The following is a 17,201-nucleotide window of genomic DNA, read 5'->3' on the forward strand; positions in this document are numbered from 1 at the left end:
GTTAGCCATACAGTGGACCCTCTACCAACGATATTAATCCGTTCCTGAGAGCTCATTGTTAATCGAAATTATCATTAGTCAAGTTAATTTTCCCCATAAGAAATAATGGAAATCAAATTAATCCGTTCCTGACACCCCAAAGTATTGAAAAAAAAAATTTTTACCACATGAAATATTAATTTTAATACAAACTGAAGAAGAATGCACAGTTACATGGCACTTACCTTTATTGAAGATCTTGTGATGATTGATGGGATGGGAGGAGGGGAGAGTGTTAATGGTGTTAGTGTTTAGAAGGGGAATTCCCTTCCATTAGGACTTGAGATGGCAAGTCCTTTTCCGGGGTTACTTCCCTTCTTTTAACCCTTTGAGGGTCCGTCCCGTAGATCTACAGCTTTACGTTCAGGGTCCAAACTGTAGATCTACGTCATGAGCTCAGCTCACTCTGATAAACTGTGACTGGTACATTTGGGCCTAGATATGAGAGAATACATCTGTGTGGTATGTGTGCACCACATAAAACAGATCCTGCAGCACGCTGTGTATAATGAGAGGAAAAAAACTGAAATCATGATTTTTCGATTAAAACAGCGACTTTGCAGTGTTTTTTCGTATGTTTTTATAGTTCTATTTGCGATTTCTTGGTCTCATTTGATACAATGGAAGACATATTACAGAAATAGAGATGATTTTGATTGGTTTTAGCACTGGAAATGGCTTGAAACTGAGCTCAAAGTAGCAGAAATGTTAAATTTTTGCCGATATTCAAGAGTAAACAAACGACCTCACACATCTAATACACGCCAGCTGGTGGGTCTAATATGCATTCACAAATATGGTGATGATATTTATACAATTATTACAGTATTGCATAACAGTAAATCTTCTATTTTTTGGTGTGAATAAAAATTCATTATGTGAATAAAAAATCAAAATGGAATTTATTTGTAAAGCCTCAAAACATAGCTAATGAACAGAGGAAATGTTAGTTTAGTTCCAGGAATACCTACATTGTTTATTCTGGACCCTATTTTGAAATTGGAATATTTTGAACTTTGTGTTAAATTGGCCAAATTAACAATTTCCGATCACTTTAATTTGTAGTTGAAACAGTTGACTTGGTGATTTCTTGTGCTCAATTGATAGAATAGAAGTAATACTAGTGAAATAGCAAAGAATTTGGTTGACTGGAATAATGTAATTGGCCTAAAATGGGAGTCAAAGTCGGCAAAATCACCGATTCGTAAATATAGCTGACATCAAAATTCACGAGAGCATAATTTCGTCAGTTTTCCATCAAATTTCATACTTTTTGTTTTATTACCTTCACAAAAAGATTCTCTACCATTTCATAAGAAAAAATAACAAATTTTTTTTTTTGAAAATTCTTGGACACTGGGGCACCACTTCAGATTTGGGCCTTGGACCCTGAAGGGGTTAATGCCACTAGGACCAGCTTGAGAGTCACTGGACCTCTGTCACACAACATATCTGTCCATAGAGGCCTGTACCTCCCGTTTATGACATTCCGAAAGTGTTTCACAACATTGTCAGTGTACAGGTTGCCAACACAGCTTGCAGTAGCTGTGTCAGGGTGATTTTCATCAAAAAAGCTTTGCACTTTAAGCCACATTGCACATATTTCCTTAATCTTTGAAGTAGGCAACTTCTTCAATTTCTCTATCCCCTCCTCCGAAGCAGTTTCCTCAGGTGTGGCCTCTTGCTGTTGAAGATGATCTAGCAGCTCATCAGTGGTTAGTTCTTCATTGTCCTCCTCCACCAACTCTTCCACATCTTCCCCACTAACCTCCAACCCCAAGGACTTCCCCAATGCCACAATGGATTCCTCAACTGGCATAGGATTCCCAGGGTTAGCCTCAAACCCTTTTGTCTACACATTCTGGCCACAGTTTTTTCCAAGCAGAGTTCAAGGTCTTCTTAGTCACTTCCTCCCAAGCCTTACCTATAATGTTTACACAATTGAGGATGCTAAAGTGATCTCTCCAAATCTCTCAGTTGAGTTTCTGAGGTCACTACAAAGCACCTTTCAAACATAGCTTTTGTGTAGAGTTTTTTGAAGTTTGCAATGACCTGCTGGTCCATGGGCTGCAGGAGAGGAGTGGTATTAGGAGGCAAAAACTTCACCTTAATGAAGCTCATGTCCGCAGAAAGTCGCTCTGGCAAGTCTGAAGGATGACCAGGAGCATTGTCTAATACCAGGAGGCACTTAAGGTCCAATTTATTTTCCAGGAGGTAATTTTTCACAGTGGGGGCAAATGCATGGTGTAACCAGTCATAGAAAAAGTCCCTAGTGACCCATGCCTTACTGTTTGCACTCCACAGCACACACAAATTAGCCTTGAGGACATTGTTTTTCCTGAACACTCTGGGAGTTTCAGAGTGATACACCAATAAAGGCTTCACTTTGCAATCACCACTAGCATTGGCACACATCAACAGAGTAAGCCTGTCTTTCATAGGCTTATGTCCTGGGAATGCCTTTTCCTCCTGAGTAATGTAGGTCCTGCTTGGCATTTTCTTCCAAAATAGGCCTGTTTCATCACAATTAAACACTTATTCAGGTTTCAGTCCTTCACTGTCTATGTACTCCTTGAATTCCTGCACATATTTTTCAGCCGCTTTTGGTCCGAACTGGCAGCCTCGCCATGCCTTATCACACTATGTATGCCACTACAATTCTTAAATCTCTCAAACCAACCTTTGCTGGCCTTAAATTCACTCACATCACCACTAGTTGCAGGCATTTTTTTAATTAAATCGTCATGCAGCTTCCTAGCCTTTTCACATATGAACGCTTGACAGATGCTATCTCCTGCTATCTGTTTTTCGTTTTTTTTTTTTATTATTTTTTATTATCACACTCGCCGATTCCCACCAAGGCAGGGTGGCCCGAAAAAGAAAAACTTTCACCATCATTCACTCCATCACTGTCTTGCCAGAAGGGTGCTTTACACTACAGTTTTTAAACTGCAACATTAACACCCCTCCTTCAGAGTGCAGGCACTGTACTTTCCATCTCCAGGACTCAAGTCCGGCCTGCCGGTTTCCCTGAATCCCTTCATAAATGTTACTTTGCTTACACTCCAACAGCACGTCAAGTATTAAAAACCATTTGTCTCCATTCATCCTATCAAACACGCTCACGCATGCCTGCTGGAAGTCCGAGCCCCTCGCACACAAAACCTCCTTTACCCCTTCCCTCCAACCTTTCCTAGGCCGACCCCTACCCCGCCTTCCTTCCACTACAGACTGATACACTCTTGAAGTCATTCTGTTTCGCTCCATTCTCTCTACATGTCCGAACCACCTCAACAACCCTTCCTCAGCCCTCTGGACAACAGTTTTGGTAATCCCGCACCTCCTCCTAACTTCCAAACTACGAATTCTCTGCATTGTATTCACACCACACATTGCCCTCAGACATGACATCTCCACTGCCTCCAGCCTTCTCCTCGCTGCAACATTCATCACCCACGCTTCACACCCATATAAGAGCGTTGGTAAAACTATACTCTCATACATTCCCCTCTTTGCCTCCAAGGACAAAGTTCTTTGTCTCCACAGACTCCTAAGTGCACCACTCACTCTTTTTCCCTCATCAATTCTATGATTCACCTCATCTTTCATAGACCCATCCGCTGACACGTCCACTCCCAAATATCTGAATACGTTCACCTCCTCCATACTCTCTCCCTCCAATCTGATATCCAATCTTTCATCACCTAATCTTTTTGTTATCCTCATAACTTTACTTTTTCCTGTATTCACCTTTAATTTTCTTCTTTTGCACACCCTACCAAATTCATCCACCAATCTCTGCAACTTCTCTTCAGAATCTCCCAAGAACACAGTGTCATCAGCAAAGAGCAGCTGTGATAACTCCCACTTTGTGTGTGATTCTTTATCTTTTAACTCCACGCCTCTTGCCAAGACCCTCGCATTTACTTCTCTTACAACCCCATCTATAAATACAGTGGACCCCCGCATACCGATTTTAATCCGTGCAAGAGGGCTCATTGGTATGCGAAATAATCGGTATGCGAATGAATTTTCCCCATAAGAAATAATGGAAATCAAATTAATCCGTGCAAGACACCCAAAAGTATGAAAAAAAAATTTTTACCACATGAAATATACATTTTCCTACACACAAAGAGAAGGATACATGCACAATAGTAGAGTAGTACATGCACAGTATATATTGTGCATGTACTAGTCTACTAAATGAAGAATAAATGACACTTACCTTTATTGAAGATGCAGCAATGACTGATGAGACACTGTGTCCTGGGAGTGCCTTTTCCTCCTGAGTACTGTAGGTCCTGTTTGGCATTTTCTTCCAGAACAGGCCTTATCACACTGTGTATGTCACTACGATTCTTAAATTTCTCAAACCAACCTTTGCTGGCTTTAAATTCACCAATATGAGCACTAGTTCCAGGCATTTTTCTCTGTTCACCTGGGTGTTAGTCGACTGGTGTGGGTTGCATCCTCGGAGACAAGATTAAGGACCCCAATGGAAATAAGTTAGACAATCTTCGATGACACTGACTTTTTTGGGTTATCCTGGGTGGAAAATCCTCTAGGGTTAATTGTTTCTTGGTATATTCTCAATAAGCCACACCAACAACAGTGCTACAGCAGCAGCAGACGATGCTACAGCAGCAGCAGACGATGTTACAGCAGCAGCAGACGATGCTACAGCAGCAGCAGCAGCTGACAGTGCTACAGCAGCAGCAGCAGCTGACAGTGCTACAGCAGCAGCAGACGATGCTACAGCAGCAGCAGCAGCTGACAGTGCAGCAGCAGCAGCAGCTGTACCACCAATAGTAGCGATGGTTGATTGGGGTTCATTATACAACCTGGCCAGCTCGGAGACACGCACTCCACTTTCATACTTATCAATGATCTTTTTCTTCATCTCTATTGTAATTCTCACCCTTATTGCTGTAGGGTTGGCACTAGAAGCTTTCTTGGGGCCCATGGTCACTTATTTTCCAGATAAAATCACCAAAAACACTGTAATAATACGAAATGTTATGATTGTATGCTTGGATGCTACCGCGGAGGCTGGCTGGTAAACAATGCCACCGGCGGAACATGTGAGGCTGGCTAAGGCGCACATTGGACGCGTCTCGGATGAACAGCGGTGAGCGGGTTTTTGAGCGGTATGCGAGGCAAAATTTTTGCGATTAAAGTGAGCGGTATGCGGAATAAACGGTATGTGATGCCAACGGTATGCGGGGGTCCACTGTATATTAAACAACCACGGTGACATCACACATCCTTGTCTAAGGCCTACTTTTACTGGGAAAAAATTTCCCTCTTCCCTGCATACTCTAACTTGAGCCTCACTATCCTCGTAAAAACTCTTCACTGCTTTCAGTAACCTACCTCCTACACCATACACTTGCAACATCTGCCACATTGCCCCCCTATCCACCCTGTCATACGCCTTTTCCAAATCCATAAATGCCACAAAGACCTCTTTAGCCTTATCTAAATACTGTTCACTTAAATGTTTCACTGTAAACACCTGGTCCACACACCCCCTACCTTTCCTAAAGCCTCCTTGTTCATCTGCTATCCTATTCTCCATCTTACTCTTAATTCTTTCAATTATAACTCTACCATACACTTTACCAGGTATACTCAACAGACTTATCCCCCTATAATTTTTGCACTCTCTTTTATCCCCTCTGCCTTTATACAAAGGAACTATGCATGCTCTCTGCCAATCTCTAGGTACCTTACCCTCTTCCATACATTTATTAAATAATTGCACCAACCACTCCAAAACTATATCCCCACCTGCTTTTAACATTTCTATCTTTATCCCATCAATCCCGGCTGCCTTACCCCCTTTCATTTTACCTACTGCCTCACGACTGGCTCTTCCTCACTCCTACAAGATGTTATTCCACCTTGCCCTATACACGAAATCACAGCTTCCCTATCTTCATCAACATTTAACAATTCCTCAAAATATTCCCTCCATCTTCCCAATACCTCTAACTCTCCATTTAATAACTCTCCTCTCCTATTTTTAACTGACAAATCCATTTGTTCTCTAGGCTTTCTTAACTTGTTAACTTAACTTGTTTTTCGTTTATCCACACTAATAACAGTCTCTCAACATCTTTTATCACTTGCGATCTCAGTTTCGAAAACATAGTTGCACCTTTGGCAAGAACAACTTCCTTGATTGCCGTTTTCTTGCCCACAATAGTAGCAATGGTTGATTGGGGTTTTGTGTACAACCTGGCCAGCTCGGAGACACGCACTCCACTTTCATACTTAGCAATGATCTCTTTCTTCATATCCATAGTAATTCTCACCCTTTTTGCTGTAGGGTTGGCACTAGAAGCTTTCTTGGGGCCCATGGTGATTTATTTTGCAGGTGCAGTCACTACAAATGCTGTGATAATATGAAATGTTCCGATTGTGTGTTTGGATGGGACCGCTGTGGCTGGCTGGCTTGTAAACACTGGCACCCACGGGACAAGTGAGGCGCGCTCAGGCCATAAGTGGACGCGTCTCGAATGGAACGAATAGCGTTGGTCGGGTTTTTTTGTGCTAGTTGAGGCAAAATTTTTGCATTAAAATGTATCGCTAGTCAGATTTAACGTTTAACGATGCCAACATTGGTCGAGGGTCCACTGTATATGATTTTTGGTAAATATTCGATTCCCAGCCAGGGTAGAAACATTAGGCGTGTTTCTTTACAGCTGTTGTCTATGTTTACCCATCAGTGAATGGGTACCTGGGTGTTAGCCGACTAGTGTGGGTGTTATCCTGGGACACTGACCTAGTTTTCTTGAAATACTCTGCATAACAAGTGGCTTTTTATACAGTAGTATGTCACTGATGTCAGCTAGGCCTGTATACCTTGTACATATAGTAAATAAAGATATTATTATTATTTTTTTTTTCCGACAAATCGGCCGTCTCCCACCGAGGCAGGGTGACCCAAAAAAGAAAGAAAATCCCCAAAAAGAAAATACTTTCATCATCATTCAACACTTTCACCACACTCACACATTATCACTGTTTTTGCAGAGGTGCTCAGAATACAACAGTTTAGAAGCATACACATATAAAGATACACAACATATCCCTCCAACCTGCCAGTATCCCAAAACCCTCCTTTAAAGTGCAGGCATTGTACTTCCCATTTCCAGGACTCAAGTCCGACTATATGAAAATAACCGGTTTCCCTGAATCCCTTCACTAAATATTACCCTGCTCACACTCCATTATTATTATTATTATTATTATTATTATTATTATCATATAATTTTCTCAGTTGTTTGTTGGGTTATCTTATTCAAACTTGGGCAATGTATGCTGGAAAGACACTTCTTCACGTACACCAAAAATGAAAGAAATCAGACCATAAATAGCGGAGTTCACTTCTCAGCCATTAGCGGCCGCTTAGCGGTATATTTTTGTATGGTTGTTATGGTTATATTCTCATTTTTTCGGTCTCATTTGATAGAATGAAATATATATTACAGAAATAGATATGACTTTCATTGCTTTCATGATGAAAAGTACCTTGAAATTGCGCTCACAGTAGCGAAAATGTTCTATTCTTTAGCGAAGCTCAAGAGTAAACAAATGACATCACTGTCCAATACCTGTCCGCCTGCCAGTCCAATATGAAGTCAAGAATGGCTTGACATTATTTATACAATTATTACAATAATGCAGCAGTCTGCATAACAGTAAATCTTCTATTTTTTTTTTGTGAATAAAAATTTCAAATGAAAAGCAAGAGTAATATAAGAGGGGCTGTAGCAGTGACTAATGAACAGAGAAAATTTTATTTTAGTGCCAGGAATGTCTGCATTGTTTATTCTGGACCCTATTTTGAAATTGGCATCTGTTAAAATTTGTGTGAAATCGGCCAAATTGCCAATTTCTGACCACTTATTGGGTAGTTGAAATAAGTGAATGGGTGGTTTCTTGTACTCGGTTGACAGACTAGAAGTAAATAAGCTTATTCAGGTTCCTGACCAGCCGAAGGCGGTTCCTGACCAGCCGGGCTGTGGCTCGTACGTTGGTTTGCGTGCAGCCAACAGTAACAGCCTGGTTGATCAGGCTCTGATCCACCAGGAGGCCGGGTCACAGACCAGGCCGCGGGGGCGTTGACCCCCGGAACCCTCTCCAGGTAAACTCCAGGTATACACAAATACAGTTACATAGATTATCATACATATCAGTGTATGTATAGAGAACCTAGGATAACCCAGAAAAGTCAGACAAAGTGACTTATTTCCAGTACCTGGCTTGGGCTTGCCATATATGATTTTTGGTAAATATTTTTTTTTTCCTGGTTGTTTGTTGGGCTATCTCATTGAAACTTGGGCAATGTATGATGGAAAGATGCTTCTTAACGTGCAGCAAAAATAAAAAAGACAGACGATAAATAAGGGAGTTAACTTCTCAGCCATTAGTCGCCTCTTTGCAGTATATTTTCGTATGGTTTTTATGGCTGTATTCTCATTTTTTGGACTCATTTGATAGAATGGAAGATATATTACAGAGATAGACATGATTTTGATTGCTTTGATGACGAAAAGTACCTTGAAATTGAGCTCAAAGTAGCGGAAATGTTTGATTTTTGCCGATGTTCAATGAACTGTGTAAGTTGGTTTATTTTATTAAGTGTATTCTAACCTAACCACTCTGTAATCTGGCAAACTCAGTAATCCCGCACACTACAAGTCCCAATGATGCCGGATTTGTGATGGAGGACCTGTATTATTAATTTAGGGAACTGAAGCTCTATCTTTATTAATAATAATAATAGTAGTAGTATATTATTATTATTATTATTATTATTATTATTATTATTATTAATATTGTTGTTGTGACTTCCAGCAAGCGTGCGTGAGCGTCTTAGATAGGAGTGAATGGAGACGAATGGTACTTGGGACCTGACGATCTGTTGGAGTGTGAGCAGGGTAATATTTAGTGAAGGGATTCAGGGAAACCGGTTATTTTCATATAGTCGGACTTGAGTCCTGGAAATGGGAAGTAAAATGCCTGCACTTTAAAGGAGGGGTTTGGGATATTGGCAGTTTGGAGGGATATGTTGTGTATCTTTATACATATATGCTTCTAAACTGTTGTATTCTGAGCACCTCTGCAAAAGCAGTGATAATGTGTGAGTGTGGTGAAAGTGTTGAATGATGATGAAAGTATTTTCTTTTTGGGGATTTTCTTTCTTTTTTGGGTCACCCTGCCTCGGTGGGAGACGACCAACTTGTTGAAAAAAAAAAAAAAAAAAAAAAAAAAAAATAATAATAATAATAATAATAATATAATACTACTACTGCTACTAATATTATTATTATTATTATTATTATTATAATGATAGAGCTTCAGTTCCCTAAATTAATAACAACAATTTTTTTTTTTTTTTAACAAGTCGGCCGTCTCACACCGAGGCAGGGTGACCCAAAAAAGAAAGAAAATCCCCAAAAAGAAAATACTTTCATCATCATTCAACACTTTCACCACACTCGCACATTATCACTGTTTTTGCAGAGGTGCTCAGAATACAACAGTTTAGAAGCATATATGTATAAAGATACACAACATATCCCTCCAAACTGCCAATATCCCAAACCCCTCCTTTAAAGTGCAGGCATTGTACTTCCCATTTCCAGGACTCAAGTCCGACTATATGAAAATAACCGGTTTCCCTGAATCCCTTCACTAAATATTACCCTGCTCACACTCCAACAGATCGTCAGGTCCCAAGTACCATTCGTCTCCATTCACTCCTATCTAAGACGCTCACGCACGCTTGCTGGAAGTCACAACAACAATATTAATAATAATAATAATAATAATAATAATAATAATAATAATATACTACTACTATTATTATTATTAATAAAGATAGAGCTTCAGTTCCCTAAATTAATAATACAGGTCCTCCATCACAAATCCGGCATCATTGGGACTTGTAGTGTGCGGGATTACTGAGTTTGCCAGATTACAGAGTGGTTAGGTTAGAATACACTTAATAAAATAAACCAACTTACACAGTTCATTGAACATCGGCAAAAATCAAACATTTCCGCTACTTTGAGCTCAATTTCAAGGTACTTTTCGTCATCAAAGCAATCAAAATCATGTCTATCTCTGTAATATATCTTCCATTCTATCAAATGAGTCCAAAAAATGAGAATACAGCCATAAAAACCATACGAAAATATACTGCAAAGAGGCGACTAATGGCTGAGAAGTTAACTCCCTTATTTATCGTCTGTCTTTTTTATTTTTGCTGCACGTTAAGAAGCATCTTTCCATCATACATTGCCCAAGTTTCAATGAGATAGCCCAACAAACAACCAGGAAAAAAAAAATATTTACCAAAAATCATATATGGCAAGCCCAAGCCAGGTACTGGAAATAAGTCACTTTGTCTGACTTTTCTGGGTTATCCTAGGTTCTCTATACATACACTGATATGTATGATAATCTATGTAACTGTATTTGTGTATACCTGGAGTTTACCTGGAGAGGGTTCCGGGGGTCAACGCCCCCGCGGCCTGGTCTGTGACCCGGCCTCCTGGTGGATCAGAGCCTGATCAACCAGGCTGTTACTGTTGGCTGCACGCAAACCAACGTACGAGCCACAGCCCGGCTGGTCAGGAACCGCCTTCGGCTGGTCAGGAACCTGAATAAGCTTATTTACTTCTAGTCTGTCAACCGAGTACAAGAAACCACCCATTCACTTATTTCAACTACCCAATAAGTGGTCAGAAATTGGCAATTTGGCCGATTTCACACAAATTTTAACAGATGCCAATTTCAAAATAGGGTCCAGAATAAACAATGCAGACATTCCTGGCACTAAAATAAAATTTTCTCTGTTCATTAGTCACTGCTACAGCCCCTCTTATATTACTCTTGCTTTTCATTTGAAATTTTTATTCACAAAAAAAAAATAGAAGATTTACTGTTATGCAGACTGCTGCATTATTGTAATAATTGTATAAATAATGTCAAGCCATTCTTGACTTCATATTGGACTGGCAGGCGGACAGGTATTGGACAGTGATGTCATTTGTTTACTCTTGAGCTTCGCTAAAGAATAGAACATTTTCGCTACTGTGAGCGCAATTTCAAGGTACTTTTCATCATGAAAGCAATGAAAGTCATATCTATTTCTGTAATATATATTTCATTCTATCAAATGAGACCGAAAAAATGAGAATATAACCATAACAACCATACAAAAATATACCGCTAAGCGGCCGCTAATGGCTGAGAAGTGAACTCCGCTATTTATGGTCTGATTTCTTTCATTTTTGGTGTACGTGAAGAAGTGTCTTTCCAGCATACATTGCCCAAGTTTGAATAAGATAACCCAACAAACAACTGAGAAAATTATATGATAATAATAATAATAATAATAATAATAATAATAATGGAGTGTGAGCAGGGTAATATTTAGTGAAGGGATTCAGGGAAACCGGTTATTTTCATATAGTCGGACTTGAGTCCTGGAAATGGGAAGTACAATGCCTGCACTTTAAAGGAGGGGTTTGGGATATTGGCAGTTTGGAGGGATATGTTGTGTATCTTTATACATATATGCTTCTAAACTGTTGTATTCTGAGCACCTCTGCAAAAACAGTGATAATGTGCGAGTGTGGTGAAAGTGTTGAATGATGATGAAAGTATTTTCTTTTTGGGGATTTTCTTTCTTTTTTGGGTCACCCTGCCTCGGTGTGAGACGGCCGACTTGTTAAAAAAAAAAAAAAATTGTTGTTATTAATTTAGGGAACTGAAGCTCTATCATTATAATAATAATAATAATAATAATAATATTAGTAGCAGTAGTAGTATTATATTATTATTATTATTATTATTTTTTTTTTTTTTTTTTTTTTTTTTTTTTTTCAACAAGTTGGTCGTCTCCCACCGAGGCAGGGTGACCCAAAAAAGAAAGAAAATCCCCAAAAAGAAAATACTTTCATCATCATTCAACACTTTCACCACACTCACACATTATCACTGCTTTTGCAGAGGTGCTCAGAATACAACAGTTTAGAAGCATATATGTATAAAGATACACAACATATCCCTCCAAACTGCCAATATCCCAAACCCCTCCTTTAAAGTGCAGGCATTTTACTTCCCATTTCCAGGACTCAAGTCCGACTATAAGAAAATAACCGGTTTCCCTGAATCCCTTCACTAAATATTACCCTGCTCACACTCCAACAGATCGTCAGGTCCCAAGTATCATTCATCTCCATTCACTCCTATCTAACACGCTCATGCACGCTTGCTGGAAGTCCAAGCCCCTCACCCACAAAACCTCCTTTACCCCCTCTTTCCAACCCTTTCGAGGACGACCCCTACCCCTCTTTCCTTCCCCTATAGATTTATATGCTTTCCATGTCATTCTACTTTGATCCATTCTCTCTAAATGACCAAACCACCTCAACAACCCCTCTTCTGCCCTCTGACTAATACTTTTATTAACTCCACACCTTTTCCTAATTTCCACACTCCGAATTTTCTGCATAATATTTACACCACACATTGCCCTTAGACAGGACATCTCCACTGCCTACAACCGTCTCCTCGCTGCTGCATTTACCACCCAAGCTTCACATCCATATAAGAGTATTGGTACTACTATACTTTCATACATTCCCTTCTTTGCCTCCATAGATAACATTTTTTGACTCCACATATACCTCAACGCACCACTCACCTTTTTTCCCTCATCAATTCTATGATTAACCTCATCCTTCATAAATCCATCCGCCGACACGTCAACTCCCAAGTATCTGAAAACATTCACTTCTTCCATACTCCTCCTCCCCAATTTGATATCCAATTTTTCTTTATCTAAATCATTTGATACCCTCATCATCTTACTCTTTTCTATGTTCACTTTCAACTTTCTACCTTTACACACATTATCAAACTCATCCACTAACCTTTGCAATTTTTCTTTAGAATCTCCCATAAGCACAGTATCATCAGCAAAAAGTAACTGTGTCAATTCCCATTATTATTATTATTATTGTTAATTTATGGAACTGAAGCTCTCTCGTTATTATAATAATACAGTAGACCGCCATTGAAGAATTGCTGCACAATTTTATTTAACACGTTGTAAAATTAATTTAACATGGTTCAGTTTGTGGGAAAGGAAAAAAAATTCTTTTTTGCTCAAGCTTCCACCTTGTTGTAGAACAGCCGGGGAGCCCTCCAACCACCCCCGACACCACCCCCCACCATCTCCTACCACTCCCCAACACCACCCCCACCATCCCAGCATTCCTAATTCATGTGTTCAGTCTTTCTCTGGTACAAGGCAGCTGTGATTGTCAATTGTGTTATGATATTTTATTTACTATATCTTGTATCTGCCAAGCAATCATGACACCCAGTAGCCATACTAGTGTTGCAGAAAGTGGCACCAAGAGGTATAAGCACTTAAGTCTTAAAATTAACAAAGATATTAGACAAGAGATAACCTGTAGCGGTAACTGAAGTGTTACTTTGTACACAGAAAAAGAGGTTAACGTGAGTTTGTGTGACAGACTGAATGACTGACTTACTGAATGACTGACTTACTGAATGACTAGACTGACTTATTGAATGACTTGACTGACTTACTGAATGACTTGACTTTCTGAATGACTTGACTGACTTACTGAATGACTTGACTGACTTACTGAGCGACCTGACTGACTTACTGAATGACTTGACTGATTTATTGAGCGACTTGACCAACTTACTGAGTGACCTGACTGACTTATTGAGTGACTTGACTGTAATAATATTATATTATTATTATTGCTCAGAAGAAAAAGATAATGATTTCCATGGAATTAAAGCATGAAATCATAGATAAACAAGCGAGGTGTCCAGGTTTTGAATGTTGCAGCAAGATGTCTTACCCGAGACTTGAATGTTGCAGCAAGGTGTCTTACCTGAGACTTGAATGTTGCAGCAAGGTGTCTTACCTGAGACTTGAATGTTGCAGCAAGGTGTCTTACCCGAGACTTGAATGTTGCAGCAAGGTGTCTTACCCGAGACTTGAATATTGCAGCAAGGTGTCTTACCCGAGACTTGAATGTTGCAGCAAGGTGTCTTACCTGAGTCTTGACTGTTGCAGCAAGGTGTCTTACCCGAGACTTGAATGTTGTATCAAGGTGTCTTACCTGAGTCTTGACTGTTGCAGCAAGGTATCTCACCCAAGACTTGAATGTTGCAGCAAGGTGTCTTACCTGAGTCTTGAATGTTGCAGCAACGTGTCTTACCTGAGTCTTGAATGTTGCAGCAACGTGTCTTACCTGAGTCTTGAATGTTGCAGCAAGGTGTCTTACCTGAGACTTGAATGTTGCAGCAAGGTGTCTTACCCGAGACTTGAATGTTGCAGCAAGGTGTCTTACCCGAGACTTGAATATTGCAGCAAGGTGTCTTACCCGAGACTTGAATGTTGCAGCGAGGTGTCTTACCCGAGACTTGAATGTTGCAGCGAGGTGTCTTACCCGAGACTTGAATGTTGCAGCAAGGTGTCTTACCTGAGACTTGAATGTTGCAGCAAGGTGTCTTACCTGAGACTTGAATATTGCAGCAAGGTGTCTTACCCGAGACTTGAATGTTGCAGCAAGGTGTCTTACCCGAGACTTGAATGTTGCAGCAAGGTGTCTTACACGAGACTTGAATGTTGCAGCAAGGTGTCTTACCCGAGACTTGAATGTTGCAGCAAGGTGTCTTACACAGGACTTGAATGTTGCAGCAAGGTGTCTTACCTGAGACGCAAGGTGTCTTACCCGAGACTTGAATGTTGCAGCGAGATGTCTTACCTGAGACTTGAATGTTGCAGCAAGGTGCCTTACCCTAGACTTGAATGTTGCAGCAAGGTGTCTTACCTGAGACTTGAATGTTGCAGCAAGGTGTCTTACCCGAGACTTGGATGTTGCAGCGAGGTGTCTTACCCGAGACTTGAATGTTGCAGCAATGTGTCTTACCCGAGACTTGGATGTTGCAGCAAGGTGTCTTACCTGAGACTTGAATGTTGCAGCGAGGTGTCTTACCTGAGACTTGAATGTTGCAGCAAGGTATCTTACCCGATACTTGGATGTTGCAGCAAGGTGTCTTACCCAAGACTTGGATGTTGCAGCTAGGTGTCTTACCCGAGACTTGAATGTTGCAGCAAGGTGTCTTACCTGAGAATTGGATGTTGCAGCAAAGTGTCTTACCCAAGACTTGAATGTTGCAGCAAGGTGTCTTACCCGAGACTTGAATGTTGCAGCGAGGTGTCTTACCTGAGACTTGAATGTTGTAGCAAGGTGTCTTACCCGAGACTTGGATGTTACAGCAAGGTGTCTTACCCGAGACTTGGATGTTGCAGCAAGGTGTCTTACCCGAAACTTGAATGTTGCAGCAAGGTGTCTTACCCGAGACTTGGATTTTGCAGCGAGGTGTCTTACCCGAGACTTGAATGTTGCAGCAAGGTGTCTTACCCGAGACTTGGATGTTGCAGCAAGGTGTCTTACCTGAGACTTGAATGTTGCAGCAAGGTGTCTTACCTGAGACTTGAATGTTGCAGCAAGGTGTCTTACCTGATACTTGGATGTTGCAGCAAGGTGTCTTACCCGAGACTTGGATGTTGCAGCAAGGTGTCTTACCCGAGACTTGAATGTTGCAGCAAGGTGTCTTACCTGAGACTTGGATGTTGCAGCAAGGTGTCTTACCTGAGACTTGAATGTTGCAGCAAGGTGTCTTACCCGAGACTTGAATGTTGCAGCAAGGTGTCTTACCCGAGACTTGAATGTTGCAGCAAGGTGTCTTCCCCGAGACTAATGTGTGATGTGACTTCTGTACTGAGAATAAGAATAATAAATGTGATAACTAGACTACAGAATGTCAATGTGAAAAGTCTTCTTTTTATTTTTTATTTATTTACACTCCCACCAAGACAAGGTAACCTGAGAAAGAAGAAACAAACTATTACTCACTCCATCACTCTGTTGCAAGAGGTACACTGATACTACATTTCAGATGCCCCAGCCTTCAGAGGGGTGGGGATTGTGCAAGATAGGCTGGCATAAAGGATGCACAAGCCTTTGGTGGATGAAAGGAAATGTAGGGGGCAGCCTAGGAGGAGTTGGACTGAGGGTGTGAGGTGTTAATGAGAGGCAAGAATAGTTGAATATTTAGTAGGCCTTTGTGAGCATGTTAGTGAATAGACAATTTTTTTTCTTGTGCTGTTGTAGTGTGAGTCAGGTAATGTCTGTGGTGAGGCTAAGGAACTTGGTAACAAACATTGTGTTTTGGAAGCTGGAGGTTTCATGCATTAGGTTGTATATTATGAACCCTTTTGGAAAGCCACCTTGTAACTGAGAGATTTTAAATATTTCCATTTGCTATATCTAGGTGAGAAATAGCCTTTGAGTTAAAAACTGAAGGTTGTGTTATTATGAGAACAATTGTTTATTATTATTGATGGTATACAATGCACCTAGGTAATAGGTTGGTAGACAGCAACCACCCACAGAGGTACTACCATTCTGCCAGGTGAGTGTAAAACAGAAGCCTTTAATTGTTTTACATGATGGTAGGATTGCTGGTGTCCATTTTTCTGTCTCATAAACATGCAAGATTTCAGGTACGTCTTGCTACTTCTACTTACACTTAGGGCACACTGTACATACATGTACAAGCATATATATACACACCCCTCTGGGTTTTCTTCTATTTTCTTTCTAGTTCTTGTTCTTGTTTATTTCCTCTTATCTCCATGGGGAAGTGGAATAGAATTCTTCCTCCATAAGCTATGCGTGTTGTAAGAGGCGACTAAAATGCCAGGAGCAAGGGGCTAGTAACCCCTTCTCCCGTATAAATTACTAAATTTAAAAAGAGAAACTTTCATTTTTCTTTTTGGGCCACCCTGCCTTGGTGGGATACAGCCGGTTTGTTGAAAAAAAAAAAAATACAATACACCTAGGTAATAGGTTGGTAGACAGCAACCACCCACAGAGGTACTACCCTCCTGCCAGGCGAGTGTAAAACAGAAGCCTGTAATTGTTTTACATGATGGTAGGATTGCTGGTGTCTTTTTTCTGTCTCGTGAGCATGCAAGATTTCAGGTACGTCTTGCTACTTCTACTGACAATTAGGTCGCA

At 40.4% G+C, this 17,201-nt stretch overlaps 1 protein-coding gene and 1 long non-coding RNA gene across 7 annotated transcripts in view; one reads left to right on the forward strand and one right to left on the reverse strand.

Moving 5' to 3' along the window:
* LOC138853196 (uncharacterized) overlaps positions 1-8,007 on the reverse strand; it is a 75,165-nt gene extending 67,158 nt beyond the window's left edge. Inside the window, exon 1 of one of the 5 annotated variants that reach the window (XR_011392404.1) lies at positions 7,579-8,007. This is a non-coding gene — a long non-coding RNA (uncharacterized lncRNA). The remainder of the gene's footprint in view (positions 1-7,578) is intronic. The other 4 variants (XR_011392403.1, XR_011392405.1, XR_011392406.1 and 1 more) reach the window with 4 other exon arrangements.
* LOC128701449 (cell division cycle and apoptosis regulator protein 1) overlaps positions 1-17,201 on the forward strand; it is a 431,134-nt gene that overhangs the window by 384,871 nt on the left and 29,062 nt on the right. The window lies entirely within an intron of this gene.

Source organism: Cherax quadricarinatus, chromosome 2 (assembly GCF_038502225.1).
Source record: "Cherax quadricarinatus isolate ZL_2023a chromosome 2, ASM3850222v1, whole genome shotgun sequence".
Lineage (NCBI taxonomy): Eukaryota > Metazoa > Arthropoda > Malacostraca > Decapoda > Parastacidae > Cherax > Cherax quadricarinatus.